The 13516-nt window shown below is 33.3% G+C and overlaps 1 long non-coding RNA gene across 1 annotated transcript; it reads left to right on the top strand.

The window, feature by feature from the left end:
- Window positions 1-7412: 7412 nt before the first annotated feature.
- On the top strand, window positions 7413-8987 carry LOC123534092 (uncharacterized). The gene is made up of 2 exons (XR_006682939.2): window positions 7413-7843; window positions 8041-8987. It is a non-coding gene; the product is annotated as an uncharacterized LOC123534092 (long non-coding RNA).
- The last annotated feature ends 4529 nt before the right edge of the window (window positions 8988-13516 follow it).

Genomic DNA, 13516 nt, shown 5'->3' with positions numbered 1-13516 from the left:
TGATTAATTTATGGAAACAAATTTAACAATTATACATGTACAATGTGTATTTTTATTAAAGTAATAAAACATTTTCAAAGTACTGAAATTAATGATAGCCATTGTGTATAGATATGTTTAATACAACATTAAGATTTTTATGAATTTTATCTAAAATGTACGAAACCCAGGAAGACAGGAGTTTTATTTTTGAACATACCAAAACATTTATAAAATATAATAAGATAACGTCAACCATGGAATAATTCTTTTTAAATTAGTTTTAAGGTTAACAGTGACTCCAATTTGTATTTTTTACCTAACCTAACTTACATAAGTTGCATCGGGATTTTAATGTGGCTTCTTTTGCTAGCATTCCATACACTATAGTAATTTTTAAGAAACTTGACCGGACATCGCATGTAGTAATGCTATGATTAATTTGTAATCCAGTAAGGCTGACAGCCGCCAATTACTTAAATTCACGCGCCAGTGCAACATTTGCTTTGCCATATATGTTACATGTAAAGTGATCATATTCAAATAGAGTTAACTGAATGTTGAGAAATATATAAATTACATTATGCTGACATTCTATGTGGTGGGCTAAAAGTAATATTTACAATGTAAAGTGGAATTGTCATTTTCACTTAATACAATGATGAACTATATAAAAAAGAGAAAATGATAAACTCTTTCTATAAGTGATTGCTGATTACTCACAATGGCAACGCATCGTGAAGCTGAATGCTTATTGAGGATGACTGGAATACCAAATAAATACAAATTCGTACATTATAACTTTGTTGCGTGGTCGTATTCTGAAAAGTCATCATTAACTTTATCATTTATTACTAAAATATGTTCAAAGTAAAATGAATAGTATTAGTTTATACAGTGGAAAACCAATTCGTACGAAAACCTTTTAAGGCATTAAACCTAATAGTAGTAAATACAACAGTAAAGACTGTAAATCGAGGTAAAGATAATCTGCTGCTCATCTGACGTCTCCGGGTAAAGCGGTCTTAACTATAAAGAAACATCGGATGATTGACTCTAATCACAAGAAACTAGAAACATATACAATGATTCCAAGCACAAAGCAAAAGTATACAGCCGCCCCACGACACAATAAGTCTACTGTTGGGAAGGCTAACGAAATCCATACGAAGATCCTTAGTAAGTATAGAGCGTAACAAAACAAACATACCCAACAGTAAATAATATCATTTTTCGAAGGGTATAATTATTGGTCCCAGATGTTATTGCACCTTCAAACGAATAATATAGACAACAGAGTCGTACTACCAAGAAATCAAGTTTCAGATTATTGTACTTAGAAGTATTACATGATTCAGTGTACTTTATTTTATTGTTATTTAATTGCTAGTTTCGCTTTCCATTCATTAGATCTAGAAGAAGAAATGGAGAAAAATTCAAAACCATTAAGGCAATGCATGTGTGTCGCATTCCTCTGCGGTAACTTGTTAACAGTTAAATGACTTAAAGTAGCGTATAAGGACTACACTTTCAAATCAGAATGATTCAGGAAGGTTTATTGTCTATTTTTATTAAGTGGGTTTTATATACTATGGACATTAATTTAGGCAAACTTCAAATTTATATATGCTTCTGGTGTAATTATCAGATAAAGACGTAGGACGCATAAGCTATTCGCCGTGTAAAAATTAATTAAAACGTAAGTTTGCTATTTGGTAGGGTATCATTTTTAAAACAATTACCATACTGTGAAAGGTTCCCCTGGTAGAATAGAACACAACTAAGCAAAATATTAGAAGACTGGGCTTAACTGAGTCTGTTCATTAGATGTAAAGAAATGTGCTATACTTCTCATGCTGCCTATTATTATCTTTCTTTGGTTTATGTATGATTTATAAGTACGGAAATGAATATAAAAGAAAGAAAATAACTTTAACCTTATTAATGTGACTTTGTGTTGGTTTTTTGTTTGTTTTAAAATGTATATTTGTACATTGGAAAACTCAACACTCAACTTTATTATAATAGAATTCCGCTTAAGCCGATGAACAGCCTCAATCAAGCTCAGTCTTCTATTAGTTTGCTAGGTTGCGTTCTATGCTTCCAAAGAAACTTTTCACATATTGCATTATTTGGTAATTCTAAATCTTATAAAATACTAATTAATAAAATTTGTGTTTTGATTAACTTTAACACGACGCTATGCATTGTACCTTGGTAAAGCTCAGATTATGCAATTGCTATTTCTATAATGTGTGCATTGTAACTAAATGGCTATGTAGGACCCCTCAAATTCGTTTCTCCTGCCAAAAAGCCCTTCAGACACAAGAAACTACTCATTTTATACGGGTATAGACGATCTAATTTTTTTTATTCAATTTCAATTTAAAGTCCCTCGCTTGTGTATTTAACTTAGTGATGACATTCCCATTAATACTTACTTATTCAGAATCAAATATATTGTCAGGCAGCCATAAAAACTTCAGTTACACAGAAACAATTACATTTCAAGATTGTAATGATATCTATATGATTCACGACATTTCAGCTGATATTTCATTGGATCTTACGGGTTTCCTATACATTTTTTCAAACAGTTAAAAGCTGCTATTCAATAACAACCGACAAAACCTAGGCCTACTACTGTACACGCGCAAGTAGGCATAATACCGCATTTATTTGCCTTTGCCTGACCGCAATAAGGAAGAGGTTAATATGCGGAAAATAGTTCCTCTGCTTGATGGTGAATATTTTTTAAGGTTTGAGTCAAAGACTTGCAATAAATGGCATAGTCTACTAATGGAGGTATGAAACAGAAGGTACATGTACGAAAATGTAATAAAAATGTAGAACACGACATAAATGGGGCCAGTTTTGTCTATAAGTGTCCTTTTAGAGTGCATGAGATTTGGTTCAAGATGGTGGAAAAAAAAGAGATGGTCAACTCCGTGTTGACTTGAATTTCTTGTCCCGGATAGGTCTGTTTAGTATTTTTGTCTTGTTTTATGTTTGCTTGAAATGCCGGCAAAATTGCATTATTGTTCAGTGTATGCATAGAACATAATAGTAAATATAGCTGTGTTCTTAGACCAGTACTATTTATTTTCAAACTAAGAGCAATAAAATATCTGCTTCGCTGAAAATAAATCATAGAATATACTTCGATGAAATACAACATCTGCGTACAGTTTGATACAAAGTAGCTACATCCTTCATATAAAAGGTAATGGTCTTGTTTATTATAGCGTCACCCCTATTGAAAGGGCCAGCCAGTTTGGCTCATGATACACCTTTATTGTACGTACCAATTACCTCCCAACATCTACCACTATGCCAGGCGCCAGGCGGATAGAAGTCGGTAACCATTCATTTAACCAGGTCGCGGCTCACGAACCGGCCTTTTTCGGAATGAGTCCTACGACAAACGTCCCTCGGACGAACGCTCCCAATGGGGCTCGAACCTTCGACCTACCGATCCCGAGGCGGACGCCTTTACCACTGGGCCACGGCGACCGGTTATATATCAAACGTTCAAAAGGTGTTACAGCATATTACATTGACATTTATGACTGATTAGCATTTGTATAAAAGATCTCTTACAGAAAATCATATCAATATTTCAATTGATGTCAAGAAATTGAAGGTGAATTTTCTATCGTGTTTTACATCTAAAACCCGTTTCTACCATATTAGAAGCATTTAAACGGTATATCTAAAACGTCATTCCTAAATCATCAGAAAAAAGATAAACTTCTAGTATATATCTGAAACGCATTCCTACATCAGTAGAAACATTCAGTCGTTAAAACAATAATTCATTTATACTAACTTTATATTCAAATTCCGTTTATTCAACGCTTGAAGTAGTAAAACTATATACTTATCAAGATCTCATTCCTTCAACAGAAGAAGCTTTTTAGCTATATATCAATTATACGTTTCTACCTCACCTTTCACTTTGTATTATAGAAGTCGGTTGAGAAACACCAACAGACAGCTCTAGAATATTACTATTAACGAGCACGCATATGGGAGATCGTAACTGACAACTTTTAGCATGTTTTTAACTAAACAGTAATATAAGCTAAATGAGCCGCGCCATGAGAAAACCAACATAATGGGTGTGCGACCAGCATGGATCAAGACCAGCCTGCGCATCCGCGCAGTCTGGTCAGGATCCATGCTGTTCGCTTTTAAAGCCTACTGCAATTAGAGAAGCCATTAGCGAACAGCATGGACCCTGACCAGACTGCGCGGATGCGCAGGCTGGTCTGGATCCATGCTGGTCGCAAAGCCACTATGTTGATTTTCTCGTGGCACGGCTCAAATGTTAACCGTATGTTACATATCTAGAGATGGGGAAATTTTATGTCGGGAACAAAATTGCAGTATCTTGTCAAAAGATATAAAGCAAAACGTCATTCTCTTGATACCAAATCAATTTCCAAAAATGTCACTTATAAAGGTTATTGTGTAAGTAGCTATCAGTCTTGTTCCCATGATTTGTATAGCTTATATTTTCAAATGCGATATTAGCATCCTCATTGCATTTTGAAGAATTTCCGCCATCCCTTCCACCAACCAGAAGAAAAACGGAATATTAAAAGACATCTCATAAAAATACCAAAAAAGCATTGAAAACGTTTTCATTGTCTTCAAGCTGTTTCAAACTTTAACGAATCGAGGATGTCTTATTAATATCAGTCATTCAATGGTTGCAATCTTGTTAAAACTTTAAGTGGTGTTAAGTGGGTCAAGTGTTCAACTTGTAAGTAAGAATGATATGGGAGCGGTTTATTTTACATTCTTCACAAGTCGTATTAAAATAACACTGACTAATATGATAGGCTGCTATTTATGACAATTCAGGCCGAGAAAAAGAATGAAATGGTTATTGGTTTGTGTCTTTTACTAAATAATAAATTGATAGAACGTAACTGCAATTGATAGTATTTTTCATGCCTTAACAATTGCATAAAATTCTATTCTAGCATAAAACTGCTGTTCTTGTCACTTTTCAGGGGTGTTTTAACAGGAGAGAAAACGTGTGTTAACAGAGAGGTTCTTGCGCTCGCGTGCTGTTATAACACCTTTTTATATATGCGCGTTCCGTGGCATAGCGTAAACGTCATTCGGCCCAAAAACGGATAACAACAACTCAGACATTCCCGCGCATTTCGTGGAAATTAATGACGTTGAGTGACATTGTATTAATTTATCAGTTTTTACGCGTTTTATGCTAGAATAGCGTTAGCGCATGTTCATATCATGTTATAACATCTGCAGAATCCTTCGGGATACGTTGGTACCTCGGGATTCTGCAGATGTTACAACACGAAAAAACATGCGTTATCCCTACATTATTACATGACCCTTTGGACTATAGGTTGTTCAATGTGACTGGTCAATAGCTTGGTTTTTGGCCAATCGTCCTTCAATCCCCCTGTGACTATGCCTAAATATATTCATCTATGTTACGTAGACGACAAAGAATTAATATGACAGGGGGTGAAAGGTTACGGAAAAGTCCAGAAAGGAAAAAATCTTGTTTTCATTCCTTAACTTTTTGAAGCAGAATATATAGTTATTTTGATCTCTGGCAAGCCATTTAATAAATGTATTTCATTTTTTCAAGTGATCGTCAACTCCAGGAGAGCAGAATGAAGTCTACTATTCTATTTCACCTGATTTTCTACTCATGAATATTTAGAACAGGATTGTCTTTGCTTGGATGGCCAACTTAACACATACATTTCATTAAAGGTGATTCCAAAATCCAATTATCCCGTTGTAAAAACAAGCAAGTACTTTGTCACAAGCCTTAGCTAAACGTTATTTCAGTTACATTCTTTTTTCGTATATCGCAATTACAATGAAAATACGGTTTTTTGCCACTAACCATTTTAGACCTAGTTAAAAAAGTATATATTTTAATTAAAATGATGACTGGCTATTAAGAAACTCACATTGTCAACTTGTTTGTAGATAAACCGTAATAAAACTACTATACTGTAATTCAGATATATAAGGAAAATCAAATTCTACCATATTGCAGAAATACCGCTTTTCTCTGTGTCTTTTTTTTATTATGAAAATATAACTTAGTGCATTAATGTACTGGTTGTTATATCTGTCTTTATATCCTTATAAAAACTGAAATATTTGATATCAAACAATGACCGTAGACATAGATTGTTACTAACATGTGATACCAGTTGTTTTTTCTTCTTCTTTTTTCATAATTGAAACTTGATACATTTTTATAACTAAACTTTCTGACAGGGCCTCGACACAACTTATAGTAAGCCTTCAAAGAAGTGTGCATGTTCAATTTCCACGACAAAGAACTTTAAACAAAATGTAGGTCCTATTTTCTCTCCCTGATCAGTTGGTGGCCTACTTAACTTTAATAGTTCATTTCACAGAATATAAGATTCTTTCACTGGTTGTAGGTGCAAATGGGAATTTCCGGTCTCGAGGGTATCTGTTTAGGCAGTTACGAGGCTCCAGCCGATATCAAGAAATAATAATAAAAATAAAATTAATCGAACGGCCTTCTTTTTAGAACTGTTTCTTATCGCAAACGTATTTCAACAAAGCGCGGGAAAACAACGTCCGTAAACAGGAAACACGTCATGACGTTTCAAAGACAAATAACAATTTTTAGTTCCGGTTTTGTTTTATCAGTTGCAGCGTAACGTTATTTTTGATAAAATAACGTGTGTTGAATCGAGAATTCTAACACGATCCGATTCATTTTCCTATTAAACAAAGAAGGCTGGAGACAGTGATTTATTAAACAACAATTCACTGTTCTGACGTCACAACTATTGCGTCATAGCGTCAAGCGGCGTAACGGCGCGCTGGAAAAGAACCCGATTGAAAACGGGCAAATATCTAATGCAAGCCGACAAGGTGTACTTTAAAGTCTTTGATAACGTGTTAGAATCGAAATAATAGATCTCATTTAGTGATTTGCTCTTGAATAAATCACTGTTTGTCGTTCAGATGCGCAGCATTATATCACTCGGGCTACGCCCTCGTGATATAATTCCTTCGCATCTGAACTCCAAACAGTGATTTATTCAGCGACAAATCACCGATGAGATATATTATTTCTTAAATACATTATCAGGAACAAAGGGGAACTGTCAAGGTATTGGATTTTTATTCCGTTTTTTTTTAATAAAATATAAATAACTACATAAATCTTCTACATATATGCAATTCGTGATACGTCATTTAAAGCACGAGAATCATCTTACACCCCGGGGTGTAAGATGGATTTTGCCAGCACCGGTAAAAATACCGGAAATCCCATTCTGGTATGCAAGAAAAGGAGTTACTTACTAATTGCATACTTATTACGTCATAGCTATATAAATATAATGCTCACTTATAAAGTTTGAAATTCCCGTATGTCTTATGTTAAAGTTGCGCAGTAATTGATATATCACGCGCTTTGACGAATTACGCAAAATATTCCTAACAACTAAATTATGACATAAGTTTCCGTGCTTAAATATTTCTTTGAAATCGATTGTCAAAACATGAAAAATAGTGAAACAAGAAGTTGGAAATTTTTCTCAATTCGTCTGCGTTTTTCATTCATAAGAAATCTTTAATTGTTAGTACTTATGTACAAGTGGCAATGTAGGCAGATGAATCATAATTTTATGATCATAATAGGGTAATTCCCATGTCCAGCTTCCTTATACAAGTATATAAAAAGGTCGAATGCTTATAGCTGAACAATTAAAGAAAAACAATTGAAGAGTTAACATTGTAAACCAGATAGGGCACAGACATTGACGAAAGAAAGGAAAAGAACTAAAGCAAAAACTACTAACTGATAAATATTCAGGTATTTAATAGCTTAAAACTTTATTCTAAGACATTTTTTAAATTAGCTCAAAAAGAAATTTTTAAGACAATAATGTTTAATTATAATAATTTTATGCATTGTGTCCCGTTTTCTGATGGAATTATAGGATAACTAATTGTTCTAAGTCATCTGGCGTTTTTAATAATTTTTTGATATGCTTATTTGTTATCTTTCAGGAAAAAATGGCTTCTACAAAAATAATACTTTTCGTTGGATTGATTGTTTTGGCAGCTATTTTTGAGTGCGGACACAGTATGAAACGCCAAAGGCTGTGCAGAATGAACAGAGTATCTGGTACATGTAACGATATTGTAATGAGAAATGTTGGTAGTTCACCCATGGCTGCAGGACGCTGCGCACAGAAAGGCGGCACGTGCGAAATCCTACCAACACGAAGGAGGGCTATGTGCGCTTGTGCTATCATGTTTGACGTTTAGGTTCAATTTACATATAAAATTAGGTTGTGAGTTAATAAAGTCTGAACAACAAAATGCCGAAAAAATTACTTACACTTTAGTATGTCAAAAAGCATTCAGGAAATACATCGTTCGAGAATACTTATTGTGAAAAATTGTTTGACTGTTACTTACGCTAAATAAATTTAAATGAGATATATTATGATCATAAAGAAGTAACATGAACACATCTGCTTGAAGTCAATTCCCTAAAACGGGAAAATTTATTACGATTATATTTATTTTATAATATATATGTGGTGTAGATTTGCTTCTCAAAACTTGATATAAGATAGTTTGTATTATTACATGTCGAATGTTTTGCACTGTGATACAATGTTATTAAAAGTAAAAATCCCCAGGCATACATTCCAATGTCTAATACTTTTACCGTAGTAACTTATTTGTTTATTTCCGAACCTGTTTTTAGATTCATGTATCTATTTGTCTATACATTTGTTCTTTTCTTTTTTGTTGACGCCTGATAATGTGAGTTTACATATGTTCGTCATGTTGTGAAATGTATTTATTTCTTTTGTTCCCATGTGCTCTGTATTGTTTAGTTAAGCGCTTTACATGTTATGTTAAAACGCTTTACAAGAGAATGAAAGGCGAAAATAGTAAAGCGTGAGTTTTTTTTTTTCAAACAAATAAATTTGATAATTCTATCATGTGTTGTTTTGCTTATCTAATTGTTAGACGCCTCCGTAGCGTAGTTGTTAAAGACATATCGCAAGCTAAAGACCTAAATTTTCCTCCTACATGAACTTCGTAAAATACCTCTGAAAATTAAGACAAAAAGGACTGTGGCACATAGGATAATCGATATTTCAGGGGTACCATTAGATTATATACATCCAAAATGGTGAAAATGCAATAAATACCATGACAAACTAAATACGCAACAAGACAAGGACAAAGACAATTTCACCAATATCCATCAAAAATTTATTTCTAATGAATAAGCGACCTACATTTGATGCAAAGGTGGTTCACCCTACCTTGCTTTTCAAATAAAAAAGTTATAAATTGTGACCTGTAGCTTGATAGTTAATTTTATATTGTTAACAACAACAACAACAACAACAACAAACTTTATTAGCAATATCGACATAACATGTCTTTGGCTAATGAACAGATAAAACTATAATAAATAACTAGATCTACATGCACATGAGTAAACATTACAATTATATGTATAATAAAAGAAATTCATATCAATGGTCTTAACTATAACGTTCCTGCCCTTAATTTATATGACTCGTTGATAAATTTACAAATATTTATTAGTTTTTCTTTTTCTTGACCTCATTAATCTGTTGAATTTTTGCATGGTAGGCTATGAAAGATGTGGTATGTATTTTGATCGAATATTGGAATATTTGCAGCAAGTCATCAAAAAATGATATTCTGATTCTACGACATTATGATTACAATTTCTACAAATTATATTAGCTCTATCGGTACCAACATATCTTCCTGTTTCTATAGCCAGGCTGTGTGCTGGAAGACGAAAACATGTAAGCAACTTTCTAAGATAGTCATTTTCTACAATATCAAGATAAGGCTCATATCTAAATTCGATTTTGAATTCTGAATAATAATCAAGTTTTGCCATATTGTTGATATCAAAGTGCCAGTTTTGCTTAAATTGGTCTCGGAGACGATTCTGTAACATAGGAAAATAATTTATATTTTCATTAATGTTGTTCCACAAATTGCTATAACCTAAATCATTCAGTAATGATTTCACATGTTTAGCCCAATTTAAACATCTTGGGGAGTCAATATTATTACACTGCATAATAAAAACATGGTACATAAGTGAATTTTTATTATTCATCAGTTTCATCCAGTACTTCAAAACTCTTTCCTTACACAGTATAGACAAAGAATATCTTCCTAATTCACCAAGAACAGCCATATTAGGAGTTTGGGGTTTAACCCCAAGTATTTTTTTGCAAAATTTCAAGTGAACCCTATCTATAGATTTGGTATCATATACACCCCATATCTCTGAGCAGTAGAATAAAATTGGTTCAACCATGCGATCAAATAATAAAAGCTTAGTTTTCAGATCAAATTTAAGTCTAGAAAAGATTGAATATAAACCATTTATTGCTTTGAGGGACTGGTCGGACAAAGATTTAATTGCCTCCGCCATTGATCCATTACTACTAAACTTTACCCCGAGGTAACAAAAAGAGTCTACGATTTCTAACGGTTCATTATTAATACACCACTGGTAATTTTCTACTTTTCTTCGTTTTCTAAAAATACATATTTTTGATTTATTAATATTGATCTTTAATCCCCATTTAACGGAATATACATATAAACTATCTAATTGAGCTTGGAGGCTTTGTTTGTTCGTAGTAAAAAGGACCATGTCGTCTGCAAATAACAACATATAGATACAAAGTTGAATTAAATCAGTTTCAGTCAGGGAATTAAAATCAAGGTTTGATGTTACATCGTTAACGAAAAGAATAAAAAGTATCGGCGAGAGTGGTTCCCCTTGTTTCAAGCCAAGCGACACCTCGAAAAAATCAGACATATTTGAGAAAACCTTAATACAGGCTGATACATGTTCATAAACTGATGTTAACATTTTAATCATTTTACTACTCACGCCAATGTCAAGTAGTTTATACCACAATATTTCTCTGTCGATAGTATCAAAGGCCTTTTCATAATCTATAAAAGCACAATATAGTGTTTCATTGGCTGACAAAAGTTTCTGAATAATACTGTGGAGGATGAATACACAGTCAGAAGTACTTCTATTATTACGAAATCCAAACTGTACATCACTGAATATAGATTGACTCTCACACCAGTTATTCAGTCTGCCACGTAAAATAAGAGAAAAAATCTTTGCCATTGTACTTATAAGGGATATGCCTCTATAATTACTAGGGTCAGACTTGTCACCTTTTTTATGTATTGGCACAATAATACCTTTTGTCCAACACAGTGGGTAAACACCATCATTAAATATCTTGTTAAAAATTGAAAGTAAAAATGGAGTTTTAAAACCTTTAGCATCAATAAAAAAGTCTGATATTATTAAATCACAACCGGGTGCCTTATTTCTCGACAAAGAAGAAATCGCTTTATTTATTTCACCCTCCTCTATAGGTTTATCTAGGCATTGTATTTCTACGAGATTATCCATATCATTAGATATATTAGGGATGAAATTACTCTCAACCTTCCTGTTAAGAATTTCAGAAAAATATGAAGCAAACTGGGCTGCATCAATTTGTGATGATTTTGCATTTTTCAAATTTCTGTATGTATTGACTTTGCTCCAAAATTGTTTTGGGGAATTTTTGCTCAAGTCGTAAAAATTTCTTTTTTCTTTCGAGAAATATTTAAATTTGGCTTTTCTTTTGGCGTCAGAAAAATGTTTTCTACTTAACAAGTATTTTCTTTGCGACTACGATATGACCTACACTTCGTCACCAGCTAAACCAGTTTAAGATCAGACATTGCTCACATATAGATGAACATTGTACCAGGTTTAATACAGATCAGGTATAAAATGTTGCCAATATTTTAATGTGTTACTTGGTGACGCAGTTTCAAAATTAGCAAATGTTTCGTACAGAAAAACATTCTTACAGGTTTCAAGAAAACAAACACAGACGGACATTTTTGCTTCTATAGTTTTAATAATGTTTTTTTATATATATATATCATTCGGGACATTGACCTGTTGTTACCTACCTGGTTTAGAACTTGATCTAGATTTTCTGAGAAAACATCTGGTCAGACTTTTCTATTAGTTGACATAATTTTGACCCCATTTGCAACATAAGCTACCTTTAATATGAAGCCAAACTCTGATCATATATTGATATGCATTAACAAGATAGAATATGGTTTCTAGCTAACAATTTTTTCTATGATTTGATTTAGTAACCTTGTTTCTTATAGTTAAACACCTATAGTGTGTAGAAGGCTTTTTTCTACGATTAAACATACAAATGTAGTGACATGGTTACTGACCCCAGATCACCGACTTTAAAACCAGATTTTATTAAAGAACAGACTTCTGACCCATTTGTCTGTTGACATGTACAAAATTGGCCTTAACTGTGTCAAAAAAGTTTAAATGATAAAATACATCACTCTATTGTAATTAATTCTACATTTTATAATTTAAGACAAATTTTCTAATTGTGTTTAACCTAGAAATTATGGCATCCAGAGTGCTAAGAATGTTTCTCTATGATTAACTTACCAGTACTAATCTACCTTTCAACTCAGGATGACAAAGCTTCAAATCTAGATTTGATTAAGAAAACATTATGACTGCATTTCATATAGATCAGTTAAATATTTAGTCTCCTGGGTGTTAACAAGGCATTTTCTATTTCTTGGCTTACTGACCTAGCTTATTATCCGGTTTAAAAATTATCCTACATTTGATAAAGGAAACATTAAGATCCAGAATAAAATGTTGCCTTTAGACTGTTTACACTGTTCTTTTTTCCTATAATATTATTTCGTGTCCGAGCTTTTAATCCAAGACAATCCAGTTTCCGCACTAACATTCTAACCAGGTTTTATAAAGATCAAAAATAAATCATGGCCTCTAGTGGGTAAAGTCTAGGTTAATAAATGGGAGAGTGGTGCCTTTGGGTGACTTTAGACCGAGAGCCATTTTTCTTTTTCAGGGCCATTATCACTCAAATGCACCGCTCTGCCATGCGTTTACCTGTTTATTACATGATAGCTGTATTTTCTTGTTTAAAGCATACTTTAGGGTTGAAAATAAGTTATTTCACGAGAACACACGACGTTATGTTCAAGATGATAAAACTAAAACTAAAGTATTGGCTGTTTAACTCCGAGGAATGCCATGACGCCATTTCTGTTCACAGACGTTAATTTCTCGTGCTAACGTAAGGCCATTATCTAATATGGCCACGGAACCAATTCTGATAATGAGGAAATACGATGAGCATTTTACGCACACATTTATTTCTATTTATAGGAAGTCATGTTATAACAATGTGTTTTGGCCAGTGTTTAATGCTAACACAGATTACGTGTTAACAGAGAAATTGTGAACGGCGGACGACGACGGATGAAGACGGACGACGGACACAGTGCTAACAACATTTTTAGCTCACCTTCGGCATTTTGCACTCAAATGAGCTAAACACTCGGATGGGCAACTCCTAAA

Source organism: Mercenaria mercenaria, chromosome 12 (assembly GCF_021730395.1).
Source record: "Mercenaria mercenaria strain notata chromosome 12, MADL_Memer_1, whole genome shotgun sequence".
Taxonomy (NCBI): Eukaryota; Metazoa; Mollusca; class Bivalvia; order Venerida; family Veneridae; genus Mercenaria; species Mercenaria mercenaria.
Note: the sequence above shows the minus strand (reverse complement) of the source record. Positions and strands in the feature narration are given on the sequence as shown.